The 18751-nt window shown below is 38.9% G+C and overlaps 1 long non-coding RNA gene across 1 annotated transcript; it reads left to right on the top strand.

The window, feature by feature from the left end:
• Positions 1-11024: 11024 nt before the first annotated feature.
• On the top strand, positions 11025-17055 carry LOC132328344 (uncharacterized). Its single transcript, XR_009486748.1, has 3 exons — positions 11025-11167; positions 13944-14014; positions 16673-17055. It is a non-coding gene; the product is annotated as an uncharacterized LOC132328344 (long non-coding RNA).
• The last annotated feature ends 1696 nt before the right edge of the window (positions 17056-18751 follow it).

Raw genomic sequence — 18751 nt, 5'->3', positions numbered from 1 at the left:
CAGATTCAGTTTTCAAATTATATATTAAATAATAATAATAATAGTTCATTGATTTTGTGCCCCCCACAGCCCACTGGGAAAAGTAGAAAGGTCTATAAATTTGTCTAGAAACTATTGCTTCCAAGTTTTCATCATAAGGGATGTGGAGAGGAGAGGCAGAAGAGGGTTCCACTGTGATGGTTTCTATGATATCTCCATCCAAGGGTCTGGAGGGCCATCAGGATGGGTAGGGTATGCAGTGTTACATTTAACTGTTGTGAAGTTAAAATTACACAGTCCTGCACAATAAACTTTCTAACAGTCTTGGTCTACCCTCACTTCTTCTGTTGAGTGAGCACAAAACATGCTCACAGTTTTCATTTATGGAGAATAACAAAACATATTTTAGAGAGAGGCAGCAAAGACTCAGATGTATTTATATAGTTCCTTACCATCTACAAAGCAAGCAGAAGAGAATTTCTGGAGTGCTTGATTTATTGATTTTAATCTACAGTGAATTGACAGAATGCTTCTGTCCTACAGCACACCTGTTAAAAAAATGTAATTGCCAAGAAGTATTTGAAATAGATCATGGAAATGTTTCCTTCTGGCTATTCTTCTTGGCAGATGTGCTAAATGCTTAATCCTTTCATCATATGGTTCTCATGCTGTAAAATATAACCTGCTTTTTCTCTGCTGCATAAGTCAGGCAAACTGCCCATGCAGTAGCAGAAAAAAAAAAATAGATGACCTTTCTGAAACATTGAAAATTTTCAGGGCTTTTAAACTGGCATTTCATTCGTGTGTGCTGCAGTCACTTGAATTGGCACACTTTCTGTGACTTCACATTTCTCCTTTCTCCACATCAAATGTAATTCGTTTTGAAAATGAGCAGTGACATTTTATACTGAGGCTTTATTAATCTTTGAAGATATAAGATCCAGTCTTCCTTTGAGTGGAACATTTATAAACAATATCATTAGAATTCTTCTAACAGGTCCCAGTTAAGGATATGGAAAAAAAAACCCCAAAAGATTGTTATGTTAGACTTGTGAAAGTCCAAATCTGGGCTAAAAATAGCAAACACACCCACATGGATGTACTGAGGTCACAGTCCTCTTCCTATCTCCTCCATCTCTGATACTTTACTGGTTTGAGATAGTGATAAACTGTTTAATAAAGAAGCAGCATGGAAATAAAAAAATATTACCTTAACTATATTCTTTAGAATTTCGATTAAGGGAGCTGTCTTTTTGTATCTAATTCAACTCTGTTTCTGGTTCATTAATAGTTTGGAAATTGCAGATGAATGAACATAGGCATAATAACTCAGAAGGGTTGGTTCATTTAAATGAATGAGTGAGAATGTATGTGTTGTTTATGTTGCATGTGTCCTCTAAAGATCCAGCAGATCTAATAACTTGAGTCTCAGTGATGACAAAATATTCCTCTTTCATTATTGAAGCCAGATATTATTTTTAAAATATTCAAGGAAAAAAATAATTAGCCCATGTCTTGGGACTGCCACGTGAATGTCCTTTGGTGAAAAATTACTTATGTATTTGATATTTCTTGAATGGCTTTAATAAAGCATATGAAGCATATTAAAACAAAGCTCTCTCAGAGCACTGACACGTGCCAGAGGGCAGATTAATGAGAACTGGATAGCCAGGCTACCTGCCTGATTTTTGTACTGACAATTCACTGGTGTTTTAAGAAATTGTTAAATGAGTCTGTAATTTTTCATTGCCAGAAGTACCATGTCTTAGACTTTCCTTGGGTTCTTGATCAATATAAAGGGTAACAAGAGAAAAGCAGTTTTGGCTGCAGGGGCATTTGTACCACTTCTGGCTGTAATATCAATATAGTTCCCACACTTGTCACCTGACGTGGCAATTATGTGTTTCTCAAAGAGAAGGCCCTTGCTTTGCTGTAGAGTATTGTGGCTCCATATTCACAGATGCTTAGTCAGTCAGAAAGATTATTATAGAAAATTCCAGTTACTTACAAAATTGACACATAGCATATCACAATCAAAACTGATGTATCTCTTACTAATTTTCTGAGCTCTTAGTTAATAAAGTTGTGCTGTTTTGCTACTGCAAACTTTTTTTTTTTAAAAGAGTGGGAGAAGATCCTGATGTCCATAGTTGTTGAAAAAGCTTTGATTCACATGAACATACCCAGATTGCTTTCAAAAGACAGGTCCCAGGCAGAAATCAGACAGATTATAGAAGCTGGCATCCCTTTTTCATTCAGTCCTACACTATGAAATCTTGGTGTGCTCCCCTTCAAAAGGGGGAAATTCTGTCTACAAAGGTTTAAACTCATGCAACCGCAGATATGGAGAATAGAATTGAATTTGAATATTTGGCCAACTAGAATTTGAGAGAGGTTGTTTAACTGCCTAACAAGAAGGCCCACAGGCTAGAATGAAGTGTGCCAAAGGCTTGGTCTTCTGATTTAAGAAGTATTTAGGTGTATCCCAGCTACCATTTTCCAAAAAAGAACTGGCTTCCTTATCCAAACTTTCCAGGAAAGTTAGCATCATTCACTCCTCAGGCACAGGAAACTCATAACAGGTTTTTTGCCCAGGGCTACAAGTTTGACTCCTGAATCTGGAGGATTTTATTTTTTCTTTTCAGGATTTTCTGTGATTTGGTGCAGCTGGGCTTTTTTTCCCCTCATTTTGCTACTTCTACTGAATTAATCACTTGAATGGGGAGCAGTTGGAACTGAATAAGATACAGGGAATTCAAGATGAACTTGAGCACATTCATTCTCACTGCAGGGCAGTGTGAGAAGCTTCCCTGATGCAGACCAGATTTCTCACACCAGAACAATCAATCTGCCTTCCTCTTGCCAGGCTCCCCAGGGGCCTCTGAGAAGACAAGAATCAGCCTTGCTCTCTGTTCCTCCCAGCCCCATCACACAGGAGATGGGTGATGAGACAGCCATCCTACAAGCTGCAGTTCAGGTGAGGGGTGCAGATTTGGCTGTGTGAGAAGACTGGTTGTCAAGCCATGCCATAGGAGCCCTGTCAGTGCACCACTAGATGTGTGCCTGTCACAGGATCAACCCCCATAATCTCCATCGTGTGATCATTGTGGAATGCACTGATAAATTTAATGTAATTGTGGCATAACTTCTCCTAAGTAGAGGAGATTGGGAGATCTGGCTCCAACTGCTTCCATCAAAGCCTATGGGACTTGCTTGTGCCAAAAATAATTCACCCCATTGTAGAATAGAAGATCTGCAGAAAATGTGTTGTTGTGTTTGCTGAGAGATTTGAAGGAAGTGGCTTAGAGGAAGGAAATTTATGTCTGTTCCTCTCAGCTCAGCCAGAGAGATTGCACGTAGTTCAGTTCTTGCCTGCAGAGCTTGTCTCAGGTCAGTGCCTACACAAATTAAATACCCAAATTTGACAGATGGGATGTGTTTGGTGTGCATGTTCTCAGTTGCGTGCTGTGTCCCTACATGAAGTAGCTGGAAAAGGAGAGGTGTTGGTAAGGACAGCAGGGATGGGTGTTGTGCTGGGAGAGGGTTCCAGGTCTGGCAGGAGAGCAGTCAGTGCAGCCTGGGAGGCTGCAGCTCAGTGTGACACAGACCACGCTGAAGAGCACAAGCAGGACCCAGAGACAACCAAGTGAACTTCCTTGGGGATCAGAGGAGACTGGCAGTGTTTGGTGTGATCCAGAAAGCCACACAGCTCTCCAAAGTGATTCCTGTAAGAAAGGATCTCTCTCCAAGGTCGCAATGAGGACAGGAGAGATTTGTTTGGAAAACGGTTTCATTTTAATTCTGTGGTCACTTGGAATTTTTTGCAACTTAAAAGCTGGGTTATGTTTGTTTCACATAACCTATCCCTTCTTCAGTTTGAAAGCCTTTTGTCTTCTTACATTATCTTCCTATAGAATGAGATCTAGGCAGATCCAGATCACACAATTGCTGCCTTTCTATAAATCAGTAGTTTCTGGGCATTTTGTGTTTTTACAGTTCTTGTCTGTAAAGGACACTGTCAGCTATTCTTTGGTGTGGCTTTCTGTTGGTTTGGATGTGATAATAGAGCTGACAATAACTTCCTGCAGCTGAAACCTTTGCTTTGCAGCTTTTGCTATTTGAGTGCTCCCTTCTGCACCAACACTGTATCTGGTTCAATGATTTTTACAGAAATGTCTATATTTTTCTTTTCTGGCCTCTGTATTTTTCTTAGCTACTCTTCTGCATATGTGCTTAGGTCTGTAAAGCTTTTGATGACTCAGCTTGTTTGAAATGTGCAGCTCTTTGTGGTGCAAGTAGGAAGAGACCTAAGTAAAACAGTTGACTGTGGCAGATTGTAGGCAAGCAGGGCTCTTCCTGTGCTTCATAAAATCTGCCAGGGTGTGTGGATTGTGAGAGGAAATGGTGTCTCGAGTCTTCTCACCATATATGGCTCTGGAGAAGTACTTACATTGTCATGTAGGGCTGAGATGGATTTATTCCCAGTTCATTTCAGTTCTTGCAGCTCAGGCCTGTTTTTATTCACACTTACTCATAGCTTTCACACACTCGCACAATCACACACAAATTTGACAATCTGCATGAAGAATTAATAATAGATTTGAAGATCATGATGTTATTTAATGCTTTAGGGAACGTGGTACAGTGAACTTGTTATGCAGGAAGTGCATCTTATCAAGCAGGTGCCCTTGCCACGTTCAGCAAATGATACTTCTATGTTGTCCCTGGCAGGTGGTCTCAGAGCTACAAGTGTTCAGTACATCTGGCCCCAGTGCTCGGGGACTGCATCAGCATAAAGGCTGCCATTTCTAATCACTGCCAAATCAGAAAGTGCAGTGGGGGGATCTTTCTAGCCCTGACTTCTTCTAAGTCATGTGCTAGGCCTGAGCTGTAGCAGTGTGTAATTAATTAACTGGTGTGCATTTGTTGTTCTCTGCAAGGGTCCTTTCATAAGGCCTTTCAAAAAGGTCTCTGCCCCATCTTTAAGTATTCTTCCTAGACTATTCTCATCTAAAGAAAATATGGCAGGAAGAAGGAATTAGAGCTATAAAACACTCAGATAAGGAGATGAAAAGATAGGAAGTAAATCATGGGACAGGTAGGGTAATGTGAAAAGAGAGTGCTTCACAGTCATTATCAGTCCTAATGTTGAAAGTCCTTAAGCCAAAGGTATAAAAGGCACATCCAAACAGTCGACCATAATCTCCAGTGTAAGTAGGCCCTAGAAGACATTATGAGGTCTTGAGAACCTCTGTCCTTGTCCATCACGGCCAGGATACTTAGTGCTTGCAAATATATGGATATGAAAGAATGTTTGTCAAAGAATGAATGAGTTAAAACCCTGCGAGAAGGACAGTGACTGAGTGAAGTTCATTTTGACTGAAGTAAAATTCCCTTTCTTTCCTTTATGGTCTCTCACCAAGTTTAGTCACAATACTTGTGTAACACCGGTGCCATCAGTTAAATTCTGAAATACATAACCAATTTTACATTGTGTTAGTGATACTATAACATTTAGAAGAGGTAGGAGAAGAGGCTCATTATATTTTGATATTGAATATGTGTAATTCAGAACTTAGGAGTGAAGAAGCATCAGGACAGCATTATTGTTCCTTTCCTTGACATGTGAGTAGGTAGGTAAGGAGGCCCTGTCACTACTAATTTAATATTAAAAATGTATATTCTGTGGAGAATTGTCTGCTTTTATTAACAGCAAGTAGAATTGCCAAGTTCATTTTTCAGGGGAAGCCATGTTGCTACTGGCACTGAATGTATTCCTCAACATTTCCAAAAATGCATTGTTACATACATTGTTGGTGTAGCATTTATTCCCATGGTCTTCCATGTTTCTCTACAGGATCATAGTGATAGACTGTACTGTTGAATCCACAGTTCTCAGTTTGCTTTGGGGTCAGATGCTGGTGTGAAGTGCATCATTGAGCCAGAGCCAAACACACTGCTTAGCAGTTGTTGAGGCTCTAAGTTTTGGTTATTTGTGAGAAGGAAAGGACACATTCCTGCATTCACACACTGAAGCAAAATGAAAAATGGGATCATGAACTGGGAAACACAAGGGTTTTATATCTAATCCACTGTCTGGATGCATTGCCCTTTGGGAAACGTGCTTTGGGGAAATGCTGATGCTGGTGCACTTCCCCTAAGCGCGGTGGGAAGGACACTGCTGTGCTGCTCAGCACTGCCTTTGTGAAGTGCCATGTGCTCTTTACAATGTCACAGACCCCTCTGTGCCAGTGGGAATTTCGCCTGCTATGAGCCATTAATGCTGAGATCACCATCTGCTTCTTTCTGCTTCTGGGTGAGACAAGGACTGTCTTTTTTTTTTTTTTCCCCACATGGTCTGCAGCCAATGTTTGGGTTTTAATATCTTTAGTAAAGGAAAAGAAAGAGGTGCATCAAATGAATAATTATCCTAGAGGCTTTCTGTGCATCAGTTACACAGGAAAAGCTGTCAGACTGCAGTGCTGAAACCAACAGTGGGAGTTTATAGTATTTGAAAAGGTGGCAGCCCAGACTCCTCTTCTGTATTATGACTCTGTGAGTGTGCTGATGTGGTTTCACACATGGAGGTATTGCTCTCAAAATTTTAGTCCTGGTACTCATGTAGTATCTTCTACAACACGAAGACATAATGCTGCTTTCTGATATAAAGATATTTTTCACTATAAGATCATTTGCACTCTTCTTGCAGAGTTTAAAACACAACTATTTTTATTTTCTAATGTTGCATCTTATTTGTGCAGGAGCACTAATTACAAAGATAAAGAGCAGCAGAAAATCTCAGTCAAAATGTCAGTGACAGTCATCAGCTCGGAGAAACACACAGTCTCCATTAAAGTATCATTAACCTTTGGTTGAATCCAGGACCAAAAGCTCTCAAAATAAATATTAACAGGGAGTTTGCAAAATGGAATGCTGGAAAGATGAGTAAAGTACCAACCCAGTGCATTGATCAAGCTAATTTTCAGGGCATTTAGTAGAGCAGTGTCGTTAGGGAATAATGGGCACTTTTATTGGTAAACTGAGCACTTTTAGTATAGCTAATGAGACACAGTAAGCATGAAGCTTCCTCCACAATTTTTCTTACCACTTTTCAGATTAAATTGGCAGCATAACATCTTTCTTCTCTATTGTAATACAATATTTAATTTAAGTTTGAGCGCTGCTTTGAGATACATTTTGCATGAAAGATCTTTCACAGAATAACGTTGCTGTATTTTTACAGTGTCAGATACAAGAAGCAAATGGAGACACAGGAGATATATCACAGAGGTTGTTTGAGGTGAGAGCTGAATAAGGTAGATAGCAGATCCAGTATCCAGTCACTTGAATGAAAAGAACATTGAATGCCTGGGACAAAAACTGCGGAAGTGTGGTTTTGTTTGAGTGCTGTGGGTTGCACCCCCAGTGTTAACCTAATCTTTCCTTCAGCAGTTGCTGCTTGTTCAAAGAAATGTCTTGTTGAAGTCTTAATGTGTCCCCTACTCCTTTTCAGATGAATGTTTATTGACTCATTACAAGAATTTTACAAGTAAAAGCAATATTGGGGATTATTTGCTTTTTTTCATCATGTTCTAAAACAGCCCAACTGATCAACAAAGAAATTTTGATATTTCAGTTGACATTTAGCTTTTGCATAGTGTCATGAACCAACCAAATATTGCCTCTAATGACTTGTCTGGGAATCCCATATAAATAAAGCCATACTTCAATGTAGTATGTTTGCTTATTTGTTTAGACAGATAAAACAGGAGTTTAAACAACATGCCAAGGGTCCCCCAAATCTGGCTATTTTTATTATCTCCAGATGTCACTTTCATAAGTGTAATACCTGTTCATTGCAGGCTGAGGTCAAGAGAAGGGTTTTTCAGTGGTATCAGACAAAGCTGCAGTATGCCTTTTGTGACAACAGAAATTCAGTGTGAGATGAATGCAGCACAGAATACTAAAGCTCAGTATGCCCCAGTTTCGTGGCTGACTGGAAAGCAGGGCTGTTCCAAACTGAAGGTAGAACAGTGGGGGGTTCTCCTTGCACAAAAGTCGGGTTCTTGCTTGTCTGCCAAGTCCCAGCTATCCCCAGGAAGTGGAGCACTGCTAGAGACTGTTGCAAGTCATCAATACTTGAAATATCTCTACATTGTACCATATTCCTTTCAAATATAGGAACAAACATGCAGATTTTGGAAAAATTAAGCCTCTGTTGCATATTCTTGATGTCTTTGTGGAATCAAGCAATAGCTTTTTACTCATTGCCATTTCGTATGCTAATTCTGATAAGAGTAGTAGTAATATTGGGACCTAAGTTTTTATATTTCACAGCATCACAGAATGGTGATGTCAGAAGTCACCTCTGAAATCATCTGATCCATCTCCCCTCTCAAGCAGATTTGCCTAGAGGCAGCTGCTCAGGGGCCATTCCAGGAGGCTTCTGAATGTGTCTGAGCATGGTGACTCCACAGCCTCTGAGTAACCTGTGCCAGTGCACAGTCACTCTTGCAGGAAAAAAACCTTTTTCTTACAGGAAAAAACCTTTTTCATATGTTCAGGCAGAATCTCCTGTGCCTGTTTGTGCCCATTCCCCCATGCTGTCAAGGTGCTTGAGATACCAAGTTGTTTTGCCCCAGTATTGACCACTGGGATACACCACTGGTTACTGGCCTCAAACTCAGCTTGGTGCCACTGATCACCACCCTCTGGGCCCTGCCACCCAGCCTGCTTCCAATCCCTGCCAGTTCTGCTTCACCTCAATTTGCTTCAGGTTTTCTTCATACTGAGGACAGTTTGTTACTCAAATCTAAGTGGAGCTGAAACAATCATATATCAAGAGAAACAGTTTGGTCTTAGTATATTTAATTTTAGATTGTAGTGGTTTGGTAATGCAAATGAATGTTCAGATCTGCCACTATAATTTTGTCCAAAATCCTGGCAGAGTTTTCTTTTGGATAACTGCTGGTAGGAGATAAAATACTGTTGCTTCATATTTGATTTTCTTCCTTCACCTGACTGTTTCACAACAGCACAGTGTTAAATTTAATTACCTTTTCTGTTTGCTGCAGGAATAGAGAAAGGACTTGTAGACCACCAAGTTGATATTTGCATTACCACCTCTAGAGATGAGAAAGCTTCTCATTTTGTTCTTGGCTTCCTAGCAGTTTGTGCTAGGTATGGGCAGCTGGATGCTTTGAGGTGTCCCCAAATCACTGAATTTTGACCATTTAGCAGTTATCAGAAAGCAGTTCTCCTCAGTGATAATTTGCATTCAGAATAGTGTCCTCTTGCTAATTCCATGAGTATTGGACTAACTACTGTGTTTATTGGGTGGATTGTGTGTTCTCCATCTGAACTTTCAGGTTTTTGTGTCAGCTATCTTGTAACGTGGAAGTGTGACCATGAGCTTTGTCAAACAAAATCTGAAACCCCTAATGTCCTGTATTTATGCTTTTCTAATTAACAGAGACTTCTGATGATGGAATTCTAGTCAGGTAATTTTCAGTCTGCTAAAATGAAATTTTTTTTAATTGACATAAGGCATCTCCAAAATAGGAATGGTATGTGGTCTTTGGAGGAGATTAAAGAATAGTTGTGTAGTTTTATTCTGCTCCTAAACCTTTCATTTTCAGTTCCCTTTTATCTGTGTCTTGATGTGACAGATATTGTCAAATACTGAGAGTACTTGACACCTTTTTTCCTGAGAAGTTGCTTTTATTTGTTTTCCTTACCTTCAGTATTTCTGGCCAGAGCACAGAGGATCTTGCTTGGCATTGCAAGTCACAAAAATTCAAGATTCATCAAAATATCAAAGTTTCTTGGTACAGCATCAACCCTTTCAATCCTTTGAATTTTGTCTACAATTTATAATGTATCTCAATCACTAGACTGTGCAGGGTGTGTTCTTAATCTTTTTAGTGTTGCACAGCCAATGGAAATACCACAATGAACATGACATAACTTATTTTTAAACTATCATTTTGTCAACAAAAATCCCTTTGTACTGCTCATTTAACTTGTTGGGTGTCATGCCTCTTGTCCCAGGGGAACCCATCCCTGGCTGATTGTGCTGTGCTGTGACACTGACAGCTTTTTGCTGCAGGGAATCTTCCCATATTTTTCCCAGGTAAAGAAACAGCAATATGATGAAATTTTAGCTGTCTTGGGGAATGGACACAGTAAGAAAGGCAATCACAAAAAAAGTACAGCTGTGGGGGGCTCACAGGACTAACACATAGCTGTGAGGCCCCTGTATTCTATTCCTGGCTCTGTCATTGTCTGGTGCTATTGTGAACTAGTAAATTAACCTTGTTCTGTGACTGCAGCACCATTTATTAAGTGGGAATGATAATGCTTAGCACCACAACGGGGCAGTGTAATTCTTTGCTAATTAATATTTATTAAGTGCCAGATTCTCCATAACTCTGCACCTTTGCAATCATTTACATCTGTGCAAAATGAAGACAAAGTGGCTGAAAAGTGCTGTTATATTTTATATCTGCTGCTTGCCAGTGTGAAGGGTAGTACCAAGATTGCAGCAGTGGAGGATCTGTCTCAAATACTTTTGCCTGTAGGCACAGAGCTACTAATTCAAGAGTGGAAGCACCCCTAAGACATATATCCACAGTTCCCCTTCTTGGAACATGGCACAGAGCAAAGTTACTGTCATGTTACTTGAGGTACAAACTTGCAGGACACTACTTCAGCACTTCTTGCTGCTCATGTGCATGTTCTTAGATCCTAAGGTAGTTTATCTGCCAGTGAAGAAGGATTAAAATTTATTATTTACTGTGACAGTGTAAAAATTAATACCCCAGGTGAACCTTGCAATAACTCTTTCGTACCTCCAGGTATTTTGATGAGCTTAGTGATCACATATTTTTAATTTTGCTTCTATATTGTAGCAAGCGTTTTAAGGAATACTGGAATTCAATGAAACAAAAGAATTTAAAACTTTTGGGTCTTGGTCCTTTGCCTGCTTTATTTTTGTATGGAAGAATGCTTTGGATGTGAGCTTATTTTCCTTCTTTCCTTCAGTAATATTGTCCTTCTGGAGATCTTTCAGCTGTGCACAACACGTGAATAGAATCACTGCTCTGTCATGGCTCTTGGTTAGGCTGCCCAGAAGACTGCAGGACAAACTGCCACCTTAATTATTGATGAAAATGAACAAAGAAAACAGGTAACAGGAAAACTACCAGGCTAGCACAGAGGATGGGGTTGGGGGTGGGGGGTTGTGATTTGGCAAGATCTTTGCAGAATCTTTTTGGCATGTTGATACTAATCAATGCCTGTTTGCTATGCCTAGCCCAGCTTTTCTCTCAGCTAAATATAAAGCTTCTTTTGAGATCTGACTGCATGACTGCATATTCTAGGCTATGAGAAAATGAATAAGGAGTGACAGTAGTTTTGGAATTAAGGAAATGCTACTTACTAGATTTTGCATTTACTGTTCTCATAGGCTGAAGGCAGAAGGTTATTGCAGGTTTATTCCTTCTCAGTTCAGGTTTCATTTGAAAAATTATGGAAATAAGACATTTTGTTCATTTTCTGTCCACTTGTCCTCAATGCTTTGCTTTGCATACAGCAGTGGCCAGAATAATGTATATGTTAATCACAAAATTGCTTTAGTGCACATTCTTATTGCCTCTTTGATTATGGGCCTGTCACCAAGAGCTGAGCTGCTCAGAATACTTTCTGATTAATCATGCTCTCATCAAACACTTCACTTGCAGAGTATCAGATAATGATCCTCCTCACAGAGAGTTAAAGGTTTTCCAATAAATAGAAACTGTGGCTGTTGAGAACTCCAGACAGTGTGCTATCCAATAATTAAAGTGATGGGAAACTATTCTGTCTGTGCTTGTCTCTAGAAGATTAGCACATTAAAATATTCACTCTTATGATTCCAAGCAAAAAAACTAGGGTAAGAGAAACACCAGCTGAGGTGATATGAAGTAAGCATGAGCATGATCAGCAAGTATGAATCTATATTAAATGAATGCCCTACCTTGCAGGCGCCATGACAATCCTCCATCTGCTGTTATTGCACAAACAGAAATGTGTTTTCTTGTGGCATCTGTTTGTGTTTGCTCATAGAGAGTATCATGTAGCTGAAATAGTCCAACTCATCCTGTCATAAACTTTATCCTGTTCAGTCTGTCTGCTTTAGCCACTGTAATGTGTGCTCTAGTTCCTTGTCCAGTCTGTAGTTCAAGAAACAGGATTTTCCCTGGAGAGTCCTCTACAGTCTGACACGGTGGGTAATGGGTATTTTATATTGCAGGTTGAAATGGACCAGTTAGAAAATAGCTCTTGATATTCTTTTGTACAGAAAGTAAAACAGGTTCCAGAAGGCAAAACTGAATGAATTAGAGAGGCAGGAGAGGAAATCTGCTTCCATGCCTTGTCTGCTACATAAATATTTTGAATATTCAAATATTTTTATTGTATATCCCCCTTGATTTTTGCACTCTGTAAGGCTGCAAGATGAAGGGGCATGAAAAATCTGAGCCTGCCCATTTCTGTGATGTGGTAATGGATACAGGACTCATTTTTATGTATACTATATACTTATAATAAGTACATTGTAAATGCATATTATATTTTGGAAAGACATCAAATCACTAATTAAAATAGTGACCACTTACAGATAAGTCAGTAATCACTTAATATAAATAATTTCAGTAGTTTGTTAAGGTTTTTTAGGTCTTGAGCAGAGTGAGATATACCTCATCAAAAGATAAGGTTTATCAGGTAGCTGAGTTACCAAGAAAGTGGTTTTCCAAGCTACCACGTACAGCCAGATTTCAGTGCTATTTATCAGTTTGCTCTTAGCCCATGGCAATCATAAAGTAAATTTGATTTAGTTTAGTCAGCATTGAAGGAATCTTAAACTGGATCAGATTCCCTCATGTTGAGGGCAGAATAAGGGTAAATGCCCAGAGTGTGGTCTGGATGAGCCACGGTAACCTGTCAGACTCCAGGAAGGTGGCTGTTTGCCTCATTCCTTGTTCTGCTCCAAGCTGCAGACCGCACAGCTGTGGCCGCATTTCTCTTCACAGAGAAAAGCAAGGCACAACTTCCCAAGGGTATTTCTGGGATTCACATTCTCTGAACCTCAGAGAAAGAAAAAAACAATTCTTATCTCATTTGCTGCTCCTCGTGTTGTTCACAAGTGGAGTGCATTGTGGAAGATTGTTTACCTGAAGGGAATTGATAATTGGATTCTGGTGTGAGTGTTTTGATTCATTGACCAGTTGAATCCACGTGTGTGTGTCAGGACTGTCGGCTGACAATCACTAGATTCTGTGCAGCTGAGTGCTTGGCAGATTCAGTGTAATATAGTGCAGTATAATATAGAATAATGTAGTATAATAAAGTAATTAATTAGCCTTCTGATGTCCATGAAGTCAGAGGCATCATTTCTCCCTGCCATGGGGGTCGCCCTTGTTTCTGATAGACAGGGAACAGAGAAGTGGTTTTATACAATAGCTGATGTAAAGATCCTGAGTGCCAGCAGAGCTTCATTTAGTCTCTGCTTTTCCACTGACTTGAAACATGATGCTGAAAAAATCGTTACAGACCCCACACCTGAGCTCCTCCAAATTCTGGTACTGCATAATAATTCTCATCTGCTCTTTTAAGACATTTTTATATGCTCTGATTAAAGGTTGAATTTAAAGGTGTATCCTTCCATAAAGACTAATTAAGTCAGGTTTTGTTATGTATTAGATTTTTATTAATAGGTCCCTTAACAGAGAAAAATTCTCCGTGTTACCAAATAACTGACTAAATGTACAATGCTTTTTAATTGTGGCTTAAGGGCAGCCAACACCAGACACCCCTTTAATCAAAGGAGTGAAAACTATTAATGAGGGTGAAACTGAGCTCTACATGTCCAGGTAGTGTGAGACTTACACACTGACTTAATTCTGTTGAAATTTAATCTTTTGCAGCACAGTGACTTCCTGAAAGGATGGTGAATCATTCCCTGCGTGTTTCCTTGGCCAAAGCTAAGAGTCACAGGGTTGGTAACCTGTTCTGCTCCAGGCATGGTGTTAGCACTCCAGTCAGAACTGATATTCCTTCACATTAATCTAAAAAACAGCACAAATGCTTCTCTCTAATCCTTTCTGGGGGAGGGAGAAATCATGTCTGTGATTTGTTTCTGTTCTCATAGGGCATGCACAGGGAAATCTGGCCTGTTTCTTTAAATGTACATCCTCCAGTAGATTTTCCTGAGGGAGAGAAGGCTGCAGATCTGTGCCTGGCAGTCTGAGCAGAAAATGGTTGTTCTGTGATAAGTGGGTTTCCTGTTCTTTGGGTGGTGATTGCACTGTGCTATGATGATTGCTAAAAACCTTGTGATTTCTCCACTGGTGAAATGTGGTGAGCTCTTCTTGTGTGTGTGGACTGTTGGCACTGGATTTTCTCTGGTACAGTTAGCATGGTGCCTGAGCACCTCACAGGTAGGGACAGAGACTTGGAATATAGCCCAAGGAGAGTGGGTCAGATCCATGGGTGGGATAATGTTGCCATCTGAAATGGAAAGAAGGGGCAACAAAATAAGAACTCAGGGGCAAAGGTTTAATTTAGAAATTATCAATGGAAGCAGCATTAATTGAAACAAGTCATACATTTTCTCTTAAATGTTCCCAAATTTCAATCCAATTGTTGTAATTTGAAATTTAGCATTTTAATTATGCTAACACATCTTAATCCATTTTGTGACCATTCACTAAAGTTTTTATATGTACAGTTGCAATTAAGTATAATCTGAACGTCAGCGAAATCATCATTTAGCAAGTTTCTGCAGTCTGCCCATATCTGTAGAAATGAGGAAAATATTGTTTCAGCTGCTGCATTTGAGGTAGGAATGGACTGAGCAAGTTTCCCAAACTTTAAGAAATAAAGAGAATTAAGAATTGGAGATAGAGCTAGATTAGTTCCTGCAAGCCTCATTAGCCCTGCCAGCCTCCTTCAGCTTGTTACTGAGTCTCTCAGAATTCTACAATGAGCTGCTTCAGGGAGTTAAACTCATTAGGAAAAAAATCAAAGATTTCAGATTTCCTCTTCAGAATATAACTATTTTACAAACAGAGGATTGAGTGATCAGTGCTTGAAAGTGGGAGAGAACATGAGTGAGGGTGGAGGAGACCCAGTTCCTCTTAGCTGTCACACTAAATTTGTGTTCCTCAGTCAAATCAGAAAACCACCAGTAGCCAAACAAAGTTACGGAAATTTTATTCATTGAAGGCAAAGTAAGAAGTATTTCAAGCCAAATGCACACTAGTGCATGAAATAATTTTGAAGTGTTTTTCCATTTAATGAGATTTCTAGATAAGAAATATTGTCATCAAGTCTTTGTTTTAATTTACCTTTGAATCGAGTCATTATGTCATTGGGTTTCGTGTTTATGGTTCACCTTTCCACTGATTTTTTTCATACATTATAAAAAAAGGCATTATTAGAAACATTCTAGTGAAACAAAGCATTTAGGAAAAAAGCTGCTTCAGGATGAAATGAGGTTGAAAGGGACACAGTGTTGCAGTGGCATGACAGTATATATGTTTGATAGAGAGAACAGGTCATTTCAAATGATTTAAACCAATGGAAGTGGTGGATTGATTTATTTAGAACATGTATTGAAAGGACAATTTATGTGAAATACATAATGGGAATAATTCAAATGACACATGCAGAAGCTGTATCAATAGTACAACACACTATCAGGCACTTTCAAATGTTAATGAGCATCTGCAAGTGCCTGCATACTCTTCTTTAGCCACTCCTGAATGTTCTGAGGCCACCTGCACATCCCCCAAAGAATCTGGGGGCTCAGACACAGGCTGCTCTTGCCAATGGGTATTTCAGGTTGCTCAGGTTCTGAGATCTCAGCAAAGCCCCAGGGGCTGGGAGCTGGTTGTACCTCCAAAGCTCTGGGATAACAGCCCAAAGGCCCTCTTTGGGCTGAGTGGCTTCCCCTACACACCCACCCCTCTGCCTCTGTGTGCACCCTGTCCCTTGCAGCAGCCCCCTGATGTCCACACTGCTGAGAAAACACCTCTGAGTTCATGTACATAGAATGGGAATTTCATACTTACAATTTATACAAAAACCATTAGAGGAAACATGACCAATCAGAAGGGACAGTCTGACAGAATCTCTACACATCACAACAAAAACGCAAACCATAATCCTAAGTTCTAGAAATATTAAATTTATTTTGTATTTTAAAAATTTTAATGTTCTCATATTTTAATTAACTTTATACTTATAAATTGGTAATTTGTTCTTGAAAGTAGTGTTATGTTTCCTATGTGGTTATGAAAATGATATCCTCATTGATAATAACAGTTGAATAAACCATATTCTACCTGATGATTCATAATTGTTATTCTAACTCATGAAAGGAAAACATAATGCTAATTGCTGTACCTTAATTTTAAACAAAAAAGTCTAGGGACCTCTACAGATTAGTACTTCATTCTAGCAGAAAGTTTTGAGATATTCTATTTGAGACTCAAAAGGTGGTTAAAATTTTGCAGTTTCCTTTAAAGAAGAATTTTAATAGTAGTAAATATTCTTTGCTATCACATTATGCGTTTCTCCAGATGCATAAATGCAGCATAAAAATCAGTAAACATGGTATATAAAATGAATTTTCTTGTGTGTGTTTCTTTAGGCATCTGCTTCAAGATTTTCATCTGCACCTGACCATGAAGTTCTGGTTTTGCTGTGGTACCTGGTTTTCCTGGGTGGCAGATTGTTCACATTTCCTCTTGTAAAAATGCTTCAGAAGAGCAATAGTCCTGAAAATGGTACTGGGTATTTCAAGCCTAATTTTCCATCTCAGGGGAGATGAACAAATCATGAAATGCTGTATTGATAGCAAGATATTAGCATGAGGCCAAGGCTGGAGAATAATTTTCACCTTTAACTCTGTTGCATCTCACATGTAGACTTGTTAATGCATCTAAGAGCATTTAAGTCAATGTGGCTTGTGTAGGAATCCCAGATGAAAAGAAATTTAAAGTCTTAAATCCTTTTCATACTCACTTTATTCACTGTTGGCTTTCTCCTCTCCATATATATATATATATATATATATATATATATATATATATATATGTATATATATATACTTTTGATTCGTTAGTCATTTAAATAAATGAGTGACTACTTTTTTTTTTCATTTAATTATTCATTCATGTAATGTATGGCATGTTAGGGAACACATGGTCAGTAATTTCACTGCAAGAAGAGCAGGGGCAGTCTGAACTTCTGAACTGGGAAGGTGGCCGAAGGATCATAGACCTTGCTGCTTTTGTAGCACTGGGAGGATGGGGGCAGATGGCTGCACTGTGTTGACTTTTTTTACTGGAGCATCCCAGTGTCTGTTTCTCTGTGAAGCAGAGAATTCCTGCATTGAATGTTTTCCAGATTGCACAGAAGCAGAGATAACAAAATTTCAGTCAGGGTGACCTGGTAGGAAAAGCACAGGGTAGGGAAATCAGAATGTGTGAGTGCTGTTCCTTGCTCTGCTACAGACACCTTAAATAACCTTCAACAAGCCCATGAGTATTCTTTAGCATTTATCCTTGCATGATACCTAATCCTGAAAGAAAATATGAGCTTTATTATATTTCTCTTTGCCAACCCTAAGTTCTTTTTGAAAAGGAGTTATTATAACAATGCAAAGTATTAATTCTTTGACATTTTAAAAAACTAATGACAAAGATAATACTTCTTTTTTGTGGTAGCATTATGTGTGCAAAATTAGATTGGTAGCAATGGCTGAATCAGTACCAAACTCATCAGATCTGAGTCAGCAACTTAAAATAAGATTTAATTTCCTATTTCCAGTACTCTGGATTCACTCTTATGGGAAGAAATTGATTGAGTATTTATTGAACAACACTGCAAGGAAAAACCTTTTATTTTTTAAGCAATGAACCTCTTCTACTCTGGATATGTAACCAACTTTGCATTTTATTTTCAATAGAAGCATCAACTAAGCTTGAATAATCCATACTTCTCTAGCCTGCATCTGATTAAAAATGATCAATTTACTGGACCATTTTTCTATCTACTGTTTAATCAGTAATTGGTTTCAAGTTCAAAAAAATACTTCTGTCTAAAAAAACGCATTAGTCTTCTAGTGTCTGATGGGAGATGAATACTGAGGAATACTGATGATGCATATGCACAGAAACCTAATTCTCTAATTCCTGTTTTTCTGCAGCCATCTCTTTTTCATAGAAAACATCCTTCAGAGTCATTGGTGAAGAAACAAATCCATATGTTGTAAAGCTGTTAGGAGGCAAGCAAAGACAGCCTGATATACTTAGCACCCTAATTGTCTCTTCCCAGGTTTCTCTGGACAGACAGGCCTTTAATAAAAAAAAAAAAAGTAATAAAAATTCCCCTTTTACTGTCTCACATTTGCTATATTCATAGACTTCAAAGGAAATTGGCCTGGTCACAGCATCCACAGTGATGGATCTGAGTAGCTCTGGCTCTTAAAGCATTAGAGGTCTGTGATGAGCAGCACAGGACAGCTATGAAGGATGGATGGCTGATGATTTTGGTGAAGCTCTGTAAGCATTTTCTCCTTATCTCTTTTTAGTGGATCTGATTACCCATTTTTATCACTGATGTAGACATGTTGATGGTCTGCATTTTCTGTAAGAGAAAATGTGTAATATCATAAATTATTCATTACACCTGTGTGTTTCAATCAGAAGAGGAGACAATAAAAAAC

The sequence above is a fragment of the Haemorhous mexicanus genome, chromosome 6, assembly GCF_027477595.1.
Source record: "Haemorhous mexicanus isolate bHaeMex1 chromosome 6, bHaeMex1.pri, whole genome shotgun sequence".
Classification (NCBI taxonomy): Eukaryota; Metazoa; Chordata; class Aves; order Passeriformes; family Fringillidae; genus Haemorhous; species Haemorhous mexicanus.
Note: the sequence above shows the minus strand (reverse complement) of the source record. Positions and strands in the feature narration are given on the sequence as shown.